The following is a 22,986-nucleotide window of genomic DNA, read 5'->3' on the forward strand; positions in this document are numbered from 1 at the left end:
GGAAAGGACCCCTGCACGTCCTGGGCTCCCCGGGGCTGGGGTCCCCCCGTGCTCGCCGAGCGCGCGCACAGGTGCGGCTCCGGGCACGGGGAGCGCGTGGGCGCGGCCGCCGCCAGCGGCCCCGACCGAGGGCGCGGCGCTGGCCCCGGCCCGGCCGCACTCCCGGACGCCGCCCGGCCCTGGACGCCGGCCGCGCGCCACCCGCGCCCCGCCCCCGACGCCCGGGGTTGGCTGCGCGCGGGCCACGCGCGGCGACCTGCCACGCGCCGCGTCACTAGCGCGGCTCCCGCGGGGCCGCCCCGCCCTGGGAGGCGCCCCGGCCCTCGTCAAGTGACCGGCAGCCCTTCCAGGGGAGCACGGTCGTTCGCAGGGAGGCGAGCCCCAGCCCGCAGCCCGGCGCCAAGCCGCCGTCATCTCCTTCCTGTGCCGGGTGAGCCGTCTCCTCAGCCACCCGGAAAACATAGTCCGCCCCTCACGTCCTTGTGCAAGAGCGACCACTGCCAAAGAGCGTCCCTCTGGGCGCGGACCCTCGTCTTCCGCGCCGCAGGGCCCGCAGGACCTGCTCGGAGGCTGGGTCGGCCCTAAGACAGACACCTCCCCGGCGAGGCGAGGGGAGAGCGGCGGGCGAGCGCGCCGGGCCCGGCTGGCGGAGGGACACCGCGGCGGGGCGCAGTGCGCACGCGCGCCCGGGAACGAGTTCCGGTCTGGCCGAGGCCTGGCTCCTAAAAATAGCCCCGGTGTGGGGATCCGTGCGCGGATGTCCCGGCGAGTCCCGGGCTGAGGGAGGCGGCTCCGGGCGGCGCGGCGCGCTGGTGGCGGACCGGGGCTGCGGCGTGTGTGCGCCCGCCAGCTGCGCCGGGGACACGGTGAGGGCCGCGAGCGGCGGGGCCCCGTCCGCGGGGCCGTCCGCGCCAGAGGGGGCGGCGTCTCCGTGAAGGGGACCGGGCAGGGGTGAGGTGGGGGTGCTGCAGGGCGGGGGGCGGCGGGGCCGAGCAGGGGCGTCTGCGGGCGCCGGGGGCCGCCGGGACGAGCCCGAGCCCGGCAGGGAGGGGGCCGCGGCCGTGGGCGCGGGGCGGCGCGGGGCGGCGGGGTCGGGGTCGGCGCGCAGGGGCGCGGCGCCGGTGCAGCCGGGGGCGCGGCGCCGGTGCAGCCGGGGGCGCGGCGCCCCGCGGGCGGGCGGGCCCGGGGGTCTGGCGGGCGCCGCGGCCCGGGCGGACGGAGGCGCGGCCGCGCGGGGTCGTCGCGAGCCGCCACCTCGGGCCCGCGCCGCGCCTGGGGACGGGGGCCGGCGGTGGGCGCCGCCTCCCCGAAAGTTGACGGAGTTCCCCGGGGCGGGGGGCGCCGAGTTGGCGCGCTCGGCCGGCGGAGCGGGGTGGTGGTCGGGGCCGGGGCGGGACGCCGGGGCCGGGCTCGGCCGGTGCGCGGCTGTCAGCGGCGTCCAGGCGGGGGGCGGTGGTCGGGGCCGGGGCGTCCAGGCGGGGGGCGGTGGTCGGGGCCGGGGCGCTGCGGGGTTGGGGGCGGTGGTCGGGGCGCTGCGGGGCGGGGGGCGGTGGTCGGGGTCGGGGCGCTGCGGGGCGGGGGGCGGTGGTCGGGGTCGGGGCGTCCGGGCGGTGGTCGGTGGTCGGGGCGGGGGCGTCCAGGCGGGGGGCGGGGGTCGGGGCCGGGGGCGCTGCGGGGCGGGGGTCGGGGCCGGGGCGTCCAGGCGGGGGCGTCCAGGCTGGGGGCGGGGGTCGGGGCCGGGGGCGCTGCGGGGCGGGGGTCGGCGCCCGCGGCCCGGGGGGACCTGCTCGCCGCCCGGCGCGCCGTGAAGGCGCTGTGTGCTGGAAACTTTGCCTTCTGGTTGGATTTCGGCTGTCTGAGCGGGGGAGGGTTAAACCAGGTGAGGCTGTGAGACAAGTTCGGGACCCGTGAGCGACTGTGAACTAGAGGATAATATTTTTTTTTTTTCCCTTGGAAGTGTGACTGTAATGGTGTTGCTCAGATCCGAGGTAGATCGCAGGGCTCTGAGCGAGCCTCCTGTCGTGGTCCGGCAGGGAGCCGAGTGTAGACGGACCCCGGGCCGGTGTCAGCCTGGGAGACGGGGTTCCAGTAACTGCTGTTACCAAGGCCCGTGTTAACAGTAGTGCGTGCATTTTTAAATAAACGCTAACACGTCTGCAGGCTTTAGCACCACACGTTTGCCTGTGTCTTGTGTCATCTGGTGCTCTGTGCAGGCAGGGTTCTCCAAAGCTGTAATTAGGCGCACACTGCGCAAGAGTACTTTCCCTTTAAGAATCCAGCTGTGTTGTTTTGGCAACTGTTAAGTACTCCAGTTGTCAGTGTTAAAATCTATGTTACCTTGGCAGTACTTGAACAGCCTGTGGAAAAGGTAAACAATGTTTTTTTTTAAGCATACAAAAATGACATTTCTCTTAATATGAAGTTAAGTGAGAGTAAAAATAACGGTATTGTGCTGTTGTAGCTTTTGTTTGAACTTTTTTTTTATTTTGTTTTTGGGTATTTTTGCAGCATTCAGCCTTTATTCTTTTTTTCCCCTGTAAGTGGCAAATTTTAAGGGAAGAGTCAAAGGTGCTTTGACAAAAGCGGATGCCTATTTAAATTACGATTTATATTAAGTGTAGTATTTATACAAATGTAATATTTGTAGACATGTCTTTGTCGCATCAAACAGTGGAATAAGTATTGATTGCCAAGATGATGCATTAATTGACACTGGAATCACCTTTTATAAATTCTCAGTGAATACTGTTGCAGAAACTTGTGATAACTTGATGACTTGTAATAATGAAAGTCGTAAGAAGAGCTGAAATTAGTGATTTGCATGTTTGTAGGCTCTAGGCTCTTTAGAGTAACAAATCTGTTAGAAGAGTACTTCCGGCATATACTTACTAAAGCAGTCAGTGAATATGAAGTAAGGTAACCTATAACCACAAATATTTGTTTGTTTCATCTAATTCGTACTGTATTTATGTTTTTTTTTCATATTGGAACAAAGGTGCTAAAATCATACCCAACACTTAACTTTTTTCTTTAAGAAAAATACGTTGGAGGTGCTTAATGGCAGGAAAACAACTCATTGAGGCTCAGGAATAATTGTTGTGTTGCCATGTGGAATTATAGAGGGAGAATAATTTCTTTTTGTATTCCTAGAGTTTTTATGTTTCCATTAATAGGTAGGTATGACCAAGACTTTTTAAAATAAATGGGAACTGTTAATATTTTAAAGTGTTGAGTTGTTTCAAATGATGATGTTATATTTTTTCAGTTCAACTCAATTTTATTACAGCTTTGTAGTTTCTATTTAGAATGCGTAACAGGTTAATATTTAATAATCAAGCACTAGGAATGTCATCCATTAATTGGCTACCAAACAGAGAAGTTGAATTATATATTGAGAGTAGCTAAGTAATTATGGAAATATTCATTAGAACATGATTTTGAGATTTGTAATAGTACAGTTAAATCTTTGCTGTGGATTTGTGTTCTAATTTAGGAGCAGGAAACAATAAGCAAATCGGTTATTGGAAAGTAGCATACTTGTCACTCAGTTTTGGAAAGCCATCTTTTTTCTGTCCCTTGCTGCTTTGAGTCGGGCCAGAGAAGTTTAATGAAACATATAACAGTGATGGCCCTAGGTTTTTTGCTTTTAACTATTCTATCTTTTAATCAGGCAATGTCCTCATTTGTTGTTTTTGAAAGATATACTCACCTTACACGTGTGTGTTACACAGTCTTGCTGAAGTGTTATGAGTGATTGGGCAATGAGAATATTGCTTTGCATGCTGGAAGTGGTCGCTGTTGCTTTTGTCTAGATTAAAAAGAAAGTCTGAATATTCTTGGTAAATTGAGGATTGAATACCTTCTTCCATTGTTGAAGTAATAAGAAAAGTGTAAATATGGAAATCAAATCAATCTTTTTTTTTTTTTTTTTTTTTTGGACAGGCAGAGTGGACAGTGAGAGAGAGAGACAGAGAGAAAGGTCTTCTTTTGCCATTGGTTCACCCTCCAATGACCGCCACGGCCAGCGCGCTGCGGCTGGCGCACCGCGCTGATCCAAAGCCCACAGCCAGGTACTTATCCTGGTCTCCCATGGGGTGCAGGGCCCAAGCACTTGGGCCATCCTCCACTGCACTCCCTGGCCACAGCGGAGAGCTGGCCTGGAAGAGGGGCAACCGGGACAGAATCCGGCGCCCCGACCGGGACTAGAACCCGGTGTGCTGGTGCCGCAAGGTGGAGGATTAGCCTAGTGAGCCGCGGCGCCGGCCGAAATCAAATCAATCTTTAAGCTAGATCACCTCATATAGCCAACCGGATGCTTTGAAATGTTATACTGATTTGCAAGCCCTTATAAGACTAATTGCCTTTGTGGTCAGAGCTTGACTCAGATCCCAGCTCCACAGCTGACAAAGTTAAGAGAAATCTTTTGTAAAGACAGGGAAGAATTACAGTACCTGCCCCATGCAGTTAGAATTAAATGAGATAATATGTGTAAAGCTCACTGCCTATGGGGCCAGTGCTGTGGCATATTGTGTAAAGCCTCTGCCTGCAGTGCTGACATCCCACATGGGCACTGGTTTGAGACCCGGCTGCTCCACTTCTGATCCAGCTCTCTGCTATGGCCTGGGATAGCAGTAAAAGATGGCCCACGTCTTTGGGCCCCTGCACCCACGTGGGAGACCCGGAAGAAGCTCCTGGCTTTTTGGATTGGTGCAGCTCCGGCTGTTGCAACAAGTGGGGAGTGTCTCTCCTTCTCTCTGTGTAACTCTGCATTTCAGATAAATAGATAAATCTTTTAAAAAGAAAACAAAACTCACACTGCCTAAGGCTTAATGTACAAAAATGCATATGGTCTGATCTCTTTATCCTTTCCTGCCCAGTACCTGTGTATTCAGTGTTTGTAACCAAAAAGATGAAAGGGTGTCAAACAGTGTATCAACACAGGAGAGCGCTCTTTTACTTATTTTGAACAGAATACTCTAGTGCCTTAAATTCATTGTCAAGTTATTCATAAAATGTTGTGTTGGCTGTTCTACATTAGATTTTTACTCTGCAATCTTAGCTTATTTACAGCCTTTGTAGTCACTTCCAATGTTTTGTTTGTGTTTTTTTAAGCTATTTATTTTATTTATTTGAAGCACAGAGTTACAGAGAGAAAAGGGGAGAGCTAGAATGATCTTCTGTCTGCTGGTTCACTCTCCAAATGTCTGCAATGATTGAGATTGGGCCAAGCAGAAGACAGGAGCCCTCTCTGGTTTCCCACATGGGTGCAGGGGCCCAAGGTACTTGGGTCATCTTCTGTTGCCCTCCCAGGCACATTAGCAAGGAGCTGGATGGGAAGTGAAGCAGCTGGGACTTGAACCAGCACCCGTATGGGATGTCGGCACTGTAGGCCACATTAACAGGCTGCGCCAAAGTGCTGGCCCCAGAATACATAATTTTTTTTTAAGTTTATTTTGGTGTAAAAGACTTGAAATCCATGTGTAGTTTTTTAAATAATACAGAATTTTCATGAACTTTTTTAAGTATTCTTGTATTTTAACCTTGACTTATAACAGCAGGTGATTTACTTCATCAATTCAACTGATGATGCTAAAGGGCAGAAGAAGTTGTAACATGAGTTGAAAATAGATGTTAATCAATCCAGCTTCTAGGAAGTGTCAGCCATGGCACATTTGTTTCTTTTCAAAGATTTATTTATGGGGCTGGCGCTGTGGCTCAGTAGGTTAATCCTCCACTGTGGCGCTGGCATCCCTTTAGGGTGCCACTTCTAGTCCCGACTGCTCCTCTTCCCATCCAGCTCTCTGCTATGGCCTGAGCAAGCAGTAGAAGATGGCCCAAGTGCTTGGGCCCCTGCACCCATCGGGGAGACCTGGAAGAAGCTCCTGGCTTTTGGCTTTGAATTGTCCCAGCTCTGGCCATTGTGGCCATTTAAGGAGTGAACCAGCGGATGGAAGACCTTTCTCTCTGTCTCTCCCTCTGCTGTCTGTAACTCTGCCTCTCAGGTAAATAAATAAGATCTTTAAAAAAAGAGATCTATTTATTTATTTATTTATTTTTGAAAATCAGAGTGACACAGAAGGAGAGACAGAGGAAGGCTGTCTTCCATCCAGTGGTTCACTGCCCAGTGGCTGCAACAGCATGCTGGGTTAGGCTGAACCAGGAGCCTGGAATTCAATCCAGTTCTCTAATGTGGGTGGCAAGGGCCCAGCACTTGACCGTCAGCAGGGAGCTGGAAGTGGAGCAGCTGGGACTTCAACCGGCACTGGGATAATATGACATACCGATGTCACAAGTGTTGTTTTACCCTGCCATGCTGTGGTCCTGGCCCATTATGTTTATTTTAAACTAATGTTAATTTTATTTTCTTACACAAAAATACAAACTTTAATCTGTGGGCCTTTTTTGGAGTTAACTCATTATCAGTAAAGTTGCATCTTTAGAGTAGCGGGTGGTAAATTTATACTACATCTACTGGACCTTTTTACCTGTTTCTTTTTGTGTCCAGCAGCATGTATATATTTTGTGATATGATTTGTGACCTTGGAATAAAGGGCTGCTTCCTGTTTGACCTGGTAAAATAACTTGCCATTTTGGGGCTATTAAAACAAGATGTTCTTACACTGAGTATACTGTGTTTTGCTCGTCTTACCTCTCATCCTCACTGTCAGTTCCATCTTCTACATAGAGATTTGAATTACATTTCTAAAATTCTGATCTGTATCATTTCTAAAAAAAAAAAAAACAGGCAATGTGAAGGCATACAAGAGCAGTAGAGAGGCAGTGATGTGAATGGTAGAGATACTGACCTCTAAAAGAATACCCGCTTTACTTATCGACTTAGCACTCTGTATTCTTTGGCAAGATCTCAGTGTTTTTGAGGCTCAGTGTGTAAAATAGTGGTTATAATGTTATCTATTTCATAGAGTTGTTGAGAGGATTAAATGAAATGTATAATATAAACTACAGTGTCTGGTGCCTAGCATGTTGTAATTTCTCCCCCTACTGTTATGGTCACTATTACTGTTGCTGTTGCGTTTATGAGTTGTGGTTCATTTCTTAATTTGATTCCATGCTATTCTCTCAGGCTCTTGGTCAACTACTACCCTTCAGTTTCTGTGCCAGAGTCAAAGCTAGCTGTTGTTATTCCCTGAAAAGGCCATGCGTTTTCATGTTAATGACTCCATTTTTAAGAAAGTTCATTTATTTTTATTTATTTGAAAGGCAAAGTGATGCAGGGAGAGATAGAGAGATCTTCTGTCCACTGATTGACCTACCAAATGCCCACAGTAGCCAGGGCTGTGCAGGCCAAAGCCAGGAGCCTGGAACTCCACCCAGTTCTCCCACGTGGTTGGCTGGACCTCAGGCCCCTAAGCCGTCACATGCAGCCCCCTAAGTACCTTAGCAGGAAGCTGGATTGGAAGTGGAGGCTTGACTCAGATATGGGATACTGGCTGCCCAAATGGGGCCTCAGCCACCTGCAGTTCCACAATGCCTGCCCAGCTACTACTAAAAATCTCCAGTCCAGAATTCTTTTTTTTTCTTTAAAGATTTTATTTATTTATTTAAGAGTGTTATAGTCAAAAGGAGAGACAGAGAAAGGTCTTCCATCTGCTGGTGCACTCCTCAATGGCCAAAACGACTGGAGCTGGACCAGTCAGAAGCCAGGAGTTCTTCCTGGTCTCCCATGTGGGTGCAAGGGACCAAGCACTTAGGCCATCTTTTACTGTTTTCCCAGACCATCAGCAGAGAGATGGATTGGAAGAGGAACAGTGGAGACATGAACCAGTGCCCATGTAGGTTGGTGGCACTGCAGGCTAAGGCTTAACATACTGTGCCACAGCATTGGCCCCAGAATTCTTTTCTTTTAAAGATTTGTTGGTTTATTTGAAAGGCAGAGTGATAGAGGGAGAGAGCTAGAGCTAGAGCTTCCATCTGCTGATCTACTCCCAAATGGTCCCAATGGCTTGAGCTGGTCCAGGCCAAAGCCAAGAGCTCAGAACTCCAACTGGGTTTCCCATGTGGTTGACAGAGGCCCAAGCACTGAGCCATCTTCTGCCTTCCCAGACACATTAGCAGGGAATTGGATTGGAAGCAGAGCAGCCGGGACTTGAACTGGTGCTCTGACATGGGATGCTGGCCCCCAGGAGTATTTTGAGCTTGAGTTTCGTTTGGAGATCTAGGTCTGAAGCTCGTGCTGTACTAGCCATATGGCTACACTACAGCTGTTTTCCTCTCTTCCAGCCTTCTTCCCAGTGATAAACCCTGGTGTGTCTGTTGACCTCCACTATCTCAGTATCTGACAGATCTCAGGCCAAAAACTTAGTGATTCTTTCCTTTTCTCTTAGTCCTGTCCATCCACACATGGTATTTTCCCTTTTTGGTTATCTTGAGCCAGTCCACTGCTGTTAGTTTTTGCTGCCATCTCTTTGTTCTAAACTGTCATTATATCTTGCAGTGATCTCCTTGTTTCTTTCTCGGTTCCATGCAAGTTCTTTTTTTTTAAATTATTTTTAATTTATTTGACAGAGTTAGACAGAGTTTTCTTTTTTTTTTTTTTTTTTAATTTTTAATTTATTTGACAGAGTTAGACAGTGAGACAGAGAGAAAGGTCTTCCTTCTGTTGGTTCATCCCCCAAATGGCCGCTATGGCCGGAACCACACTGATCTGAAGCCAGGAGCCAGGTGCTTCCTCTTGGTCTCCCATGCAGGTGCAGGGTCCCAAGCACTTGGGCCATCCTCCACTGCTTTCCTGGGCCACAGCAGAGAGCTGGACTGGAAGAGAGCAACCGGGACTAGAACCCGGTGCCCATATGGGATGCTGGCGCCGCAGGCGGAGGATTAACCAAGTGAGCCGCAGCGCCAGCCCCGGCAAGTTCTTTCTTAGGGATCACTTTATGAGCCCAAATCAGATATAGCATCAATTTAAAGTCTTCCAGTAAAGCCCTTCCATTTCTAAAGGCATGGTCTGGTGGTCCTGAGTGATCTGTATCCTCATTCTTCTTTCCTTCGTTACTATGGCCCTCACTTCTTAGACCCTTCACGCTCTTTCTTCTTTAAGAGCCTTTTATACATGTGTAATCCCTTCTTAGGATGCTCTTCCTTGGATCTGGCTGGTTCTGCCACTCCCTTTGGAACTTGGCTCAAATCTCATTGCTTACTGAGAGGCCTACTTTGACCATCCTGTTTAATGCTGAACTCCATAATTTATTCTCACACACAGATTATTTCCTTAAAGACACTTAACTTTAATTGGCACATACCTTGTTTGTTTAGTAATTGTTTATTTATGGTCTTTCTGCACTACCTGAATGTTAACTCCATAAAGGCAGAGGCCTTGTATGTTTTGTTCATAGCTGTATCCCCAGGCATTAGCACACTGCCTGGCACTTGGAAGACAGTAAATATTTGAATGCTTCTGTCTCTCTGTTCTTTTTTTTTTTTTTTTTTTTTTTTTGTCAATGATTAGAATATATTGTCTTGCTTATACACTTACTGAACTACTTATCCTTTAAGTCCTAACTCAAATGTCATCTCATCTGTGATACCAATTTTAATCTCTCTAAACAAAGTTTCTCTCTCCTGCTCTTGTGTGCTTCTAAAGCCCTTGATACACGCACTGTTTGCAGGGTAAATCCCATTGTAAAGTATTTAGGGTATTAAAAATGATGTCACTTTTCTGCTAGAATGAGTTCCTGTTAGTGGCCAGTTTGTTCATTTTACGTGCTCAGTACCTACCGTAAGTACATAGTGAATTCTCAGTAAATGCTGAAATGAGGGAAAGTTGTCCTAATCAACTGAATAACCAAATACAGATCAGTTTCCCCAAGTTAAACTTTAAAGTATTTTCCCAATTATAAATTTTACCTTACATATTTTCTGTGCATATCAATACATTCTAAGACTAGACATCGAAGAGCTGTTGATCCCACGTGGTATTTTCAGAGACTTCATTTTGCTTTCGTACTGGGCAGTGAGTAGCCATCTTGGCTCAGGGCTATATCTCTTCAGTTTGAAATACATATCATTGTTTCTTTTTTTTTTTTTTTTTTTTGACAGGTCCTATTTGCTGTTGGTTCACCCTCCAATGGCCGCCACGGCTGGCACGCTGCGGCCGGCGCACGGCGCTGATCCAACACCAGGAGCCAGGTGCTTCTCCTGGTCTCCCATGGGGTGCAGGGCCCAAGCACCTGGGCCATCCTCCACTGCCTTCCCGGGCCACAGCAGAGAGCTGGCCTGGAAGAGGGGCGACCAGGACTAGAACCTGGTGGGCCGGCACTGCTAGGTGGAGGATTTTCTATTGAGCCGCTGCGCCGGCCTCATTGTTTCTTCCTAACCAAAAACCCCCCTGTCCCATTCCCTCCTTCCAGTTTATCCAGCCAGTTTCACATGTTATTTCAGAAAGGCTGCAAGTGCGGGAGAAATGTTGTGCAAGTAGATACAGTGTACATGAAATGTCTTACTAATTCAGCTGTATTGCTATGATGATTTCTCAAAGAACTTTTATGGCCAACATTAGGAACCTAGCCATCATCTTTAACAGTGAAAATCATTCCACATTTAAAAAGGGGCTTTGGAACATGCTGTTGGCAAGTTGGGGACTAATGTTTGTTTTGGTACTGAAGCCTTTTTCCTTCGTGGTATTAAGCATGATTTGATGACAAGGATTATGAAGGGAAAGGAGAGAAGATTCTAGGCATTAAGGTTTTGTTTTCACACTCCCCACCCTCACCCCAAAATGGCTTCATTTCCCTAAAGTTAAGTCTTAAGTGTTGGCTAGAAGATGTTTTTAACTTCTTATTTTGGAAAAATTTAAAACTTAGAGAAAAGTTATAAGAGTAATATAATCATAATTGTTAAGATTTGCTGCATTTGTTTTATCACTTTTTGTATTTGCAGAGCGGCTACAAAGTCTGGCCACTGTTTTATTGAAATTTGAAGCTCCTTGATTGCATCTTTTGGAATATGCCAAAAGATGCAGATTTATTCATTTAAAGTTAGGCATATCACCCAAAGCCAAAGCATAGCAGATACATGTATGGCAGTATACGGAAGTGCTGCATTAATGCACTGTATACTTGGCTGACAAGGAAATCACTTTCTAAACATATTATACAAATATAATGTCATTGAATATATTGTGTAACGTATTATAGTATCAGGAATCTATATAGATCCCCATTTTTTCATTTCCTTCTCTCTCTCTTTTTTTTTTTTTTTTTTTTTGACAGCCAGAGTTAGACAGTGAGAGACAGAAAGAAAGGTCTTCCTTTCTCCATTGGTTCACCCCCCAAATGGCCGCCACGGCCGGCGTGCTGCGCTTATCTGAAGCCAGGAGCCAGGTGCTTCTTCCTGGTCTCCCATGCAGGTACAGGGCCCAAGCACTTGGCCCATCCTCCACTGCCTTCCTGGGCCACAGCAGAGAGCTGGACTGGAAGAGGAGCAGCCAGGACAGAATCCGATGCCTCAACCGGGACTAGAACCTGGGGTGCTGGCACTGCAGGCGGAGGATTAGCCAAGTGAGCCACGGCGCCGGCCTCCTTCTCATTTTTTAAAAAATATTTTAATTTATTTGAAAGGTAGAGGTACACAGAGAGGGAGAGACAGAGATCTTTCATCCACTGGTTCACTCCCCAAATGGCCACAATAACCAGGGCTGGGCCAGACTGAAGCCAGGAGCCAGGAGATAGGTGCTTCCTCCTGGTCTCCCATGTGAGTGCAGGAACCCAAGCATTTCTGATGTCCCAAACATCTTCAGAGCTTTTCCAGGTGCATTAGCAGGGAGCTGGATAGGAAGTGGAATAGCTGGGACTCGAACCAACGCCTGTATGTGATGCCCACGTTACAGGTGGTGGCTTTACCTGCTATACCACAGCACCAGGCCCCACTTCTAATTATTTTTGTTACAATTATGTGGGAGTAGGTTATATATATTATGATCCTTTACCTCTAAATGCTTCAGCCAATATCTCCTAAAACCAAGGACATATTTTTAAGTAACCCCTGATGGATTAGAGAAATTTAAAATGTTTTTGAAGTTTATTTTTATTTATTTAAAGATGGAGAGACTTAGAGATCTTCCAACTGCAGGTTCACTCCCTAGGTGCCTGCAACAACCGGGCTGGACCAGACCAAATCCAATCTGGGTCTCTGATGTGGTTGTCAAGGATCCAAGTACTTGAGCCGTTATCTGCTGCCTCTCTGGGTACACGTTAGCAGTAAGCTGGTTTAGAAAGCAGAGCTGGTACTTAAACCTAAACAATCTGATAGGGGATGCCAGTGTCCCACGTGGTGTCTTAATTGCTGTACCCTCTGCCCAGTTCCACCCCAGGAAATTTAATATTGGTAGTATTATTTAATATATAGTAGTTCATGTTGAAATTTCTGCAGTTGTGCCAATAGGATCCTTTAATAGCATTTGTTTTGCAAGCAAATATTTTGCATTGCATTTTAGTTGTAATATCTCTTAAATTCTATAATTCGACACATTTGTTCAGCCATTTTTTGGTCTTTCCTGACAATAATTTTAAAGATTACGGGCTTTTTGTCTACTAGTTTGGACTTTTCCTGTTGCTTCTTTGAAATTAGATTCAGGTTTTGCATTTTTGGCAGAAATAACATGTAAGTGATTATGCATCCTTGGCGTATGGCATCAGGAGGCAGTATGGCGGCAGTTTGACTATGTTAGTAATGTTTGTCCTGATCTCTAAGATTTTGCTTGCATGTTGTCTGCATTATAAAATTTTAATTGTCCCCTTTTTATTATTTAGTTATCTGTGGAAGACACTTCAAAAGTATAAATATTTGTCCTCTCCAAAATGTTCACATAATGGCCTTAGTATTCATTGATAATTCCTGCCTGAATTACTTAGTACACAATAGTGGCAAATTGGTGTTTTTTCCTATCATTCCTTCTACATTTATTAGTTTGCATTCTGTTGTAAAGAAGAGCCTTTGCTTCTCATTTGGTTGTTAGTTATCGATATGAATTCATAGATTTTTTTATTATATAATTCTCTTACCTATAAGTATTCATTTAAAAAATTTTAATTTAAAATTTTTTTTGGTATTCATTTTGATGTTCCAGATTAACCCAGGTTTGGAGAAGGGGAACTCCTTTGATTTAACTCTTTGATTGTTTTGACATGTTTCCTTAATTTCTTCCAATTTTAGTGTATGTGCTACCAAAGCGAGTACAATGTCTCCTTAATTTCTCGAGCATTTCCTTGCTTTCTGGAACAGTAAGATTTTCAGGCTGTCCTATCATTAGCCATTAATTCCTGTTTTTTTAATTGGGTAAATGTATAGAAAGCAAGAACTGGGCAGAAGGCTGTAGATACTGGACTTTCATTGTTTCAGAACCTTTTCAGTTTTATCAAGCTAAGTAATTTTGCATTTGTGCTGATTTCTCAGATGGTAGAATGTAATTTCCGTTTACACTCCCAAAATTCCTTTTCCTTTGACAGGGTTAACAGTTTTAGTAATTGTTTTTTTTCCTAAAGATTTTTTAAAATTTATTTGGAAGATGGAGTTACAGAGAGAGGTAGAGACAGAGAGAGAGGTCTTCCATCTGCTGGGTCACTCCCCAGATGGCTGCAATGGCTGGAGCTGCGCTGATCCGAAGCCAGGAGCCAGGAGCCTCTTCTGGGTCTCCCACGAGGGTGCAGCTTGGGCCCATCTTCCACTGCTATCTCAGGCCATAGCAGAGAGCTGGATCAGAAGAGGAGTAGCTGGGACTGGAACCAGTACCCACATGCAATGCGGGCGCTTCAGGCCAGGGCTTTAATCCGCTGTGCCACAGCACCAGCCCCAGCGATTTTAGTAATTGTTTTAATTTACCTTTTCTATTTGTATCTGCGGTGGTTGGATCTTCTTTTTCAAAACATCTGTCAAGCTGCTTGGGAATAGGAATCCCATTTTACAGTTTTTAACATACTGAGTGAATATGTGCAATAGTGCCTTGAACATGGTTGTTGCTATATGTTTATCATATGTAATTATAATAATGACTCAGTATTATCTTTTTAAATCTCATACTGTAATTAAATATTTTGCTATAACATTTTAGCTAATTTTATGGAAACCTTTCTTTTAAGTGAATTGCTGATTCATATGTTATGTTTTAATAATTTTGCTGTTCTAGAAGATATAATATACTAAAAAAATTTTCAGCTTTTAAAAGCTTAATTTCTGAGATTAAAGTGTGTAATTAAAGAACATCAAAGTGACTAATCTTGGCATTGATGTTTTGTGTTTTGTTCTTTACCTTCCTTGGCATCACTTTAATTATAAAATTAGATGATAACTAGACCCTTTTAAATTGTGTGTTACATACTGTATATTTAATTAACATTAAATGTTCATGAAAGTAAAATTAAGTGTTACAAAATACAACATAGAGAATATTGTAGTCCCAAACTAGGAGTCATTGTGTTCAGATTCTTTGTAACCATTGCATTACTTTGGTGATTTATTTCACTGTTTGATCTTCATTTCACTGGGCTAGATGATGGGGAATGCCATGAACAAGGTCTGACTTTGAATTGTGGGGCTATGGACATTCGTGTGTTTGTAAGCCACTTTTCGTTTGTGCTTGATTGTGATGTGTGCTTGATCTGTACAGAGTGCCATAGGAGCCCATAGACGGGGCAGTTAACCCAGTTTCAGGGAGACCAGGAAAATTAAGACCACAAGGAAGTGAATAAACTTAACTTTGTGAAGAGGGAGGATAGATTAAAAGGTATTAAGCTTTGGAGATACTCTATACAATATGATGAATCAGAAAGTGTAGGAGAGGGAGGCATCCATGGGGTAGTGAAAGATGAAACTGAAGACGTAAAGAGAGACCAGTTTATGAAGAACCCTTAAGTTTATAAAGAGCCCTTATGGTATTAGGGAATTTATGTTAAGGAATTTATCTTAGGGAAAATTGAAGCATCTTAAATCTGGGAGGAAATTAAAAAGATAATACCAGGTTCACCTGGTGAATTATTTGGAGACAGTTAAGACTGGTAGCTAGGGAGAGTGATAACCACATGAGGAGAGTATTAACCACAGATTATTTGAAAATGGTAAGGTGGCTAGATTATGGGAGGAGGTTTAAGAAATAGGTAGATCTATGAGGTGGAGTTAAATGATTCAATGACAGAAAATAGTTTGTCAGATGAAAGAGAGGGTGGTAAAGGTTAGGTTTATGGCTTGGGCACTTGGGAGAATGGATGGGCTATTTGTTGAAACAGGAATCATAAAATGAAGAGAAAATTTGAGAGACAGTGATAAGTGTGGGAGAGCACCCTGGAAGGATAAAGAGATAGAGAGTGGGATGTCTGATGTCTGAATTCATTAATAGAACTGGAACATGTCATTCCTGGTAATGATATGGCCCAGAGTTTTGGTCTTAGAATGGGTCTTTGAAGAGGAGTAAAAGTAAAGGTATAAAATGTTCAAGGAACTGAGAGGATTGGCTTGATAAAAGCCCAAGGACATGTCTGCCCTAAGGCAGGGGATCCTGTTTTAGATGACTTAAAGGTTTTCAGTTTTTGGTTTAGAAAAATGAAAAATGTAAAATATTGTACGTAATAATGTCATCAGTTAAAAAATCCACACAAAGTAAAGAGAATTGCTTTTTTTCCCCTCCCCTCCTCTCCCCCTCCCCTCCCCCCTCCTCTCTCCTCCCCTCTCCTCCCCTCCCCTCTCCTCCCCTCTTCCCTCCTCCCCTCCCCTCTCCTCCCTCTTTCCTTTCTTTCCTCTTTCTTTCTCTCTCTCTCTCTTTCTTTTTCTTTCTTTCTTTCCTTCTCTTTCTCCTTCCTCCCTCCCTCCCTCCCTCCCTCCTTCCTTCCTTCCTTCCTTCCTTCCTTTCTTTCTTTTTCTTTTTCTTTTTCTTTTTCTTTTTTTCGCAGAGTTATACAAAGGAAGAGGCTGAGAGAGAGATCCTCCATCTGCTGGTTTAATCCCCTATGGCAGCAACAGCCAGAGCTGGGGCAATCTGAACCCATGAGCGTGGAGCCTCCTCTGGGTCTCCCACATGAGTGCAGGGGCCCAAGGACTTGGGCCATCTTCCACTGCTTTCCCAGGCCATAGCAGAGAGCTGGATTGGAAGTGGTGCAGCTGGGACTCGAACCTATGTCCATATTGGATGCTGGCACTGCAGGTGGTGGCTTTACCTGCTACACCAGAGTGCTGTCCCCACGAGAACTGTTTTTCTAAACAAAGCAGGAAACTATTTAATAACTCCCATGTTAAAAATGCTTCTCAGTATCAGCTAAATTGCCCAGATTTTAAATAATCCTCCTCAGTTGTCACCAAAAATTAAGCAATATATCAGGTATATAATACATTAGAGTGAATAACAGAATGAATACTTAGCAGTATGAATACAGTCAACATCTCTCAGTTACCTTATTTTTTTGTCATCAGAAGTAATCTTAAATTTGGTTTTACCTTTCTTATTTTTAAATGATATACGTCTGTCTCTTCCTCTCTCTTTGTCACCCTGCCTTTCAAATAAATGAATAAATCATAAAAGATGGCCACACTAGCCAGAGCTGGGCTGATGCAAAGCCAGGAGCTTGTTCCGGGTCTCATCAGTGGGTGCAGGAGCCCAACGACTTGGGCCATCTTCCAGTGCCTTCCCAGGTACATAGCAGGGAGCCAGATCAGAAATGAAGTAGCAGGGTACTCAAATTGGTGCCTATATGGGATGCTGATCTCAAATATGGCAGCTTTACCCTGTATGCCGCAGCACTAGCCCTGCAGAAATCCTTTTTTAAAAAATCCCCTCGGGTCCGGTGCTGTGACATAGTAGCTCTGCCTGTGGCTCTGGCACCCCATCTGGGCACCAGTTCGAGCTCTGGCTGCTCCACTTCCAAACTAGCTTCCTGCTGGTGGCCTGGGTGAGCAGCGCTAGTTGGCCCGAGTGAACGAGCCCCTGTACCTGTGAGGGAGACCTGGAAGAAGCTCCTGGCTTCAGATAGGCTCCGGCTGTGGCTATTTGGGGAGTGAACCAGTGGATGGAAGACCTGTCTCTGTCTCTCCCTCTCTCTGTCTGTAACTCTGCTACTCAAATACATAAATAAATAAATCCCTCAGTAAAAGACAGCATTACGCTTTTTTTTTTTTTTAATGGTGAAATAATACTAGATAGGAAAAAGTTACAAAAATGGTATGGACTGTCTGCAGGTTTTCTTTACTTGGCTTCCTTTAATGTTGGACAACTACATAAGTGTAGTGTGACTGTCAAACAGTAAAATAATTTTGGTATGTTACTATTAACTAAACTTGAAGACCTAATTTGAATTCTGTCATTTTTCTCTAATGGCCATTTTCTGTTCTAGGATCCAATCCACTTGTTGGTGTCTTTTTAGTGTCCTCTAATCTGTGATATTAACTCATTCTTCCCTTGTATGTATGATCTGCATGCTTTTAAAATCTAGTAATTATTTTGCAGATTTTTTTTTTCAGTTTGCACTTCTCTGATGTTTTCTTATGATTAATTTGGGATTATATATTTTTGGCAATAATACTATTGAAGTAATGGGATTTTGTAAGGAGGTACGTTTTATATCAGCGAGTATATGATATATGGTAATGTTCATTGTGTTTCCTTAAGGTGGTGTCTGCTGGTTTCTCCCCTACTGGTTTCCCCATGGTTTTATTTTATAATTGATAAATATATTTGGGGAGATACTTTGAAACTATGCTCATTCCTGGTTTCTCTCTCTCTCTCTCTTTTTTTTTTTTTTTTTTTTTGACAGGCAGAGTGGACAGTGAGAGAGACAGAGAGAAGGGTCTTCCTTTACCGTTGGTTCACCTTCCAATGGCCACTGTGGCCGGTGCACCACGCTGATCTGAAGCCAGGAGCCAGGTGCTTCTCCTGGTCTCCCATGCGGGTGCAGGGCCCAAGCACTTGGGCCATCCTCCACTGCCTTCCTGGGCCACAGCAGAGAGCTGGCCTGGAAGAGGGGCAACCGGGACAGAATCTGGCACCCCGACCGGGACTAGAACCTGGTGTGCCGGTGCCACAAGGCGGAGGATTAGCCTATTGAGCCGTGGCGCCGGCCCTTCTGGTTTCTCTTAAAACTTTCACATGTTCGTTTTAGTGTCAATCAGTGTAATTTATCTGTAACATAGAATGGTGATTTTGTTTCTTTATTTGTATCAGTGTAGAATCAGAAGATGTTTTGTAGGTTATAATGTGATGTTATCACTTATTTTAATTGTTCAGATTATCCTGCTGTGTCATTGAGAGCTCCTTCTGGTTGGTTCTTGTGATGTTTTGATATGCCCCATCATTTTTGAAGCTTTTCTTTTTGGTACTGTGATAAATCCCAGGCTCATCTTGTATTTTATCTTCTGCAACTCTGGAATCATTCCTTTTCCTTGTTATGTAGGATAGCATTTAGAAACTTAAGGTCTGGGTGCTAGGTGCGCTCCCTTGCTACTGAGCAGTTTTTATCGTCCCTGTCAGCAGACAGGGTGGAGAAATACGTATGTGTATGTACTGATCTCCACACATGTGCACATCTAGAGTCAGTTCTGCAACACAGCGTGTGTATTTTTTTTTTTTTTAAGATTTATTTATTTTTTTGAAAGTCGGAGTTACACAGAGAAGAGAGAGAGAGAGAGAGGTCTTCCATCGACTGGTTCACTCCCCAGATGGCTGCAACTGCCGGAGCTGTGCTGATCTGAAGCCAGGAGCCAGGAGCTTCTACTGGGTCTCCCATGTGGGTGCAGGGGCCCAAGGACTTGGGCCATCTTCTACTGCTTTCCCAGGCCATAGCAGAGAGCTGGATTGGAAGAGGAGCAGCCAGAACTAGAACCGGCACCCGTATGGGATGCCGGTGCTTCAGGCCAGGGCATTATAGCCTGCTGTGTCACAGCGCTGGCCCTGCAGTGTATGTATTTTAAAAATCACTGTGGGCCGGCGCCGCGGCTTAATAGGCTAATCCTCCGCCTAGCGGCGCCGGCACACCGGGTTCTAGTCCCGGTCGGGGCGCCGGATTCTGTCCCGGTTGCCCCTCTTCCAGGCCAGCCCTCTGCTGTGGCCAGGGAGTGCAGTGGAGGATGGCCCAGGTGCTTGGGCCCTGCACCCCATGGGAGACCAGGAGAAGCACCTGGCTCCTGGCTCCTGCCATCGGATCAGCGCGGTGCGCCGGCCGCAGCGCGCCGGCCACGGCGGCCATTGGAGGGTGAACCAACGGCAAAGGAAGACCTTTCTCTCTGTCTCTCTCTCACTGTCCACTCTGCCTGTCAAAAAAAAAAAAAAAAAAAAAAATCACTGTGTTCTGCACAATCATGCGGTGAATTCCTCAGGGTTCACAAGATTAGTGAAGTCAGTGAGACAACATTCAGAAGCGTTGTCAGTGACACATTAACAGAAAGAATCGGAACTTAATAAACCTCCATATAATAGCATGGTTTTAGACATACTAAATTGTTAGGTAATAGGCAAGCATATAATAAATATGACACTTTACCATGAAAAAGATGTGAAGTTTGCTTATGTTAAGTCAGTGTTCTAAATATTATAGCTAATGAGTTACTGTGAAATGGTGGAAGGACAGTTATCAGAAATCAGATGAAAAATAACACCAGATGTGGATGGATGTGGATCATAACACATGCAGTGGGCTGTGGAGACTCGTTTTCATTTGAGTCAGTTTTCCCTGATGCCTTGGCATCAGGTCTTGGATGCCTTGGCAACATGGTCTTCATTTCTAGAAGAATAATGTGTCTTTTTCCAGTTCTTATCTGCATTTAGTCAGATTCTTTTTTTTTATTTTGTCCATTTTTGTTGAGTTTTTGGATTTCTGATTCAGGGTAGTTTTCATATCCTCAAAAGCTTGTTTGAATGTATTTAGTTCTGTTTGTAGTGTTGGCTTATAGTTGTTTTCTGCATCGGGGTGCTCTTTTGCAGGAGAAGGGGTCGTTAGTTGAAATATGTCATTCTGTTTCCTGATTTGCTGGACTTTACATTTTTATAGCATTGGGGTGTTCTGCAGGATTCTTAGTGCAATGATTTCCTCTCTGTCCATCTAGAATAGTCTTGTCGCTTCAGTGATTTCTGTGTTAAATGGTTGAAGAGTTGTGAGGCTTCCAATTTTGATTCTCTTTAGTCTTGTAGGACCTTTATTTTCTTATCTTTTTCCCTTTATCATTCAATTTGCGATGGACATTTTCCCCTTCCTTTTGCTCTTTTTATACCCCTAGAAACTGTGTTTCCAGGAGTCCCTCTTTTCCTAGCTTTGTCATTGGTGTCTGGTCCTTTAAATCACCAGGAGTTGAAATTCCTTCCCTGTAGGCTGTGTTGTGATCTGCCCAGATATTTCTCCAATGTGTTCAGATTGAGGGTATTTAATATTTTTGGTGATCTTTCCAAATGACCTTTAGGCCCCCTTTGCTGCTAGTTTCTTGGCCACAAAGCCTTGTGTCACTTGGAGTGAGTGACAACTTGAAAGATCAAGTTCTGGGCTTTGGTGATTTTTCTGTTTTCATGCATAGTGTTTTGCAGTAAAAACACTCTTTGTCCTTAAGTTCTACACTGGGAGTGTGGTTTTCTGTAGAATTTCCTTACTTTTCCATATGATTTAAGGGGAATACTTTTATATTTAGATAGACTGCACCATTGTCCTCATTTTCTAAAGTCTCTGCTTGTGAAGGTTAAGGGAGGAATCCTTTGACATAGGCTATCAATGCTTTTAGTTAAGAAAGCTCTCAGTAAGGAAAAGACACCAGTAAGCCGAGACTCTGGAAAGTTATATTGGAGAAGGAGAAATAAATTAATCAAGTTAAAATGTTCTTTGTTAATTTTAATGAACAATGAGAGGCAGAGAGGGGCCAGCGCTGTGGTGTAGCTAGTAAAGCTGCTGTCTGTAGTGCCAGCATCCCATATGGGCGCCTGTTCAAGTCCTGGCTGCTCCACTTCCCATCAAGCTCTCTGCTATGGCCTGGGAAAGCAGTAGAAGATGGCCTATGTCCTTGGGATCCTGCACCTGTGTAGGAGACTTGGAAGAATTCTGCTCCTGGCTCCTGACTGGATTGACGCAGCTCTGGTATTTGTGGCCAGTTGGGGAATGAACCAGCGGATGGAAGACCTTTCCCCACTCTGCCTCTCCTTCTCTCTCTGTGTAACTCTGGTTTTCAAATAAATAATAAATCTTAAAAAAAAAAAAAATTCTTTCTCTCCACCTCTACCTCTGTAAGTCTGCTTTTCAAATAAGTAAATCTTTAAAAAAAAAAAAAAAAAAAAGAGGCAGAGAGAAACCGGGGTGGGGGGTATCGATTGATTGAGAGATCTTCCATTCGCTGGTTCACTTCCCAAATGGCTGTGGTGCCATAGCTGGGCCGATTTGAAGCCAGGAGCCAGGACCTTGTTCCGGGTCTCCCATGCAGGTGCAGGGGCCCAAGCACTTGGACCATCTCCCACTGCTCTCCTAGACCATATAGCAGAGAGCTGGATCAGAAGAGGAGCAGCCAGGTCTCGAACCAGTGCCCATATGGGGTGCCGGCCTGCAGGTGGTGACTTTTACCAGCTATGCCACAGTGCTGGCCCTCAATTATTTTTTATAGTTTCCACAAGTTTTAAATAATGACTTGCCAGGCTTCGTTAACTTGACATACCTTCATTTCCTCATTTGAATGAACATTTTTCAAAATTATTTCTTTTTTCTGCCTTCCTTTTTTCCTTGGTGTTGAGATTTCTAGATAGCCCCCAAACAGTGTCCGTGTCTCTCCTCTTACTTCTTTTGCTGCTTTAACTGTTACTTGAGGATTTAATTTTTTTAATTAATTAATTAATTTGAAAGGCAGAGTTACAGAGAGAGGCAGAGAGAGAAAGAGGTCCTCCATCCGCTGGTTCACTCCCCAGATGGCTGCAGTGGCTGGAGCTGAGCCGATCTGAAGCCAGGAGCCAGGAGCTTCCTTGGTCTCCCACACGGGTGTGGGGCCCAAGGACTTGGGCAGTCTTCCACTGCTTTCCCAGGCCATAGCAGAGAGCTGGATGGGAAATGGAGCAGCCGAGACTCCAACCTGTGCCCATATGGGATGCTGGCACTGCAGGCAGAAGCTTTACCTGCTATGCCACAGTGCTGATCCCTTAATTATTATTTTACATTGAGTGATTCTTAAGTAGAAACACATATAAGATAGAACTCTTTTTTTTCTCAGAGACAATGACTTAGAGGTTAAAAATCCCATTAATTACTATGCTGATTTAATTATTAATTGGCATATAAATTTAAGATATAATGATGGATTAGAGACTTGAGCAAAGGAAGAGTTCAGGAGTGGTCATTGGATGCTTCATGAAAAATTGACATTTCAGCTGGATATCAGGCTTTATTGTCTGAGATGTAGAAAAGATATTCCAGATAGAACAGTTTGGGCAAAAGAGCCAAAACAGGAAAATGAGAGTTTGACTAGATTGGAGGGCTTTTCAGTTGTAGAAAATGGTAGAGATTGATAAAGAGTTTAGAGCTAGATTGTACAGCCGCAAGATGTTCAGGAATTGGGACTTGGTTCTTAGATGAAAAAGAGCCATCGAGATTTTTTAAGTGATCAGAAACTTCTTAATATGCTTGCATAAGTAATGACAGTAATATGTATTTTGTTTTTATTAATAAAGCTTGACTTCTTAAAGAGTAATGCTCAAAACATTGTTTTCCAAAGTGTAGTGCTAGGCTCATTGTTTAATTTGGTTGTTGGCAATACACGTCTTTCAAGACATATAGATTGTCCTTGGGACCAGCATTGTGGTGCAGTGGGTTTAAACTGTCATGCTAGCATCTCACATCAGAGTGCTTGTCCAAAACCCTGCTGGTCCGCTTTCAGTCCAGCTGCCTACTGATGCACCTGGGAAAGGCAGTGCAAGATGTACTGAGTATACTTGGGCTCCTGCCATCCACGTTGGGAAAACTGGATGGCGTTCCAGCCTCCTGGCTTAGGCATGACTCAGACTCCTAAGGGCTGCGGCCATTTGGGGAATGAACCAGT

General features: G+C 45.3%; 1 protein-coding gene across 15 annotated transcripts in view; it reads left to right on the forward strand.

Moving 5' to 3' along the window:
• Positions 1–290: 290 nt before the first annotated feature.
• The window catches only part of MEF2A (myocyte enhancer factor 2A), a 152,246-nt gene continuing 129,550 nt past the window's right edge, over positions 291–22,986 (forward strand). For 8 of the 15 annotated variants that reach the window (XM_070053509.2, XM_070053512.2, XM_070053507.2 and 5 more), the window contains exon 1: positions 707–866. The gene's annotated coding sequence lies outside the window, so the exon portion shown is untranslated. Of the gene's footprint in view, positions 867–22,986 lie in introns of all 15 variants that reach the window. The other 7 variants (XM_089311163.1, XM_089311162.1, XM_051822954.3 and 4 more) reach the window with 3 other exon arrangements.

The sequence above is a fragment of the Oryctolagus cuniculus genome, chromosome 12 (assembly GCF_051225735.1).
Source record: "Oryctolagus cuniculus isolate XC-2025 breed Fujian yellow rabbit chromosome 12, ASM5122573v1, whole genome shotgun sequence".
Classification (NCBI taxonomy): domain Eukaryota; kingdom Metazoa; phylum Chordata; class Mammalia; order Lagomorpha; family Leporidae; genus Oryctolagus; species Oryctolagus cuniculus.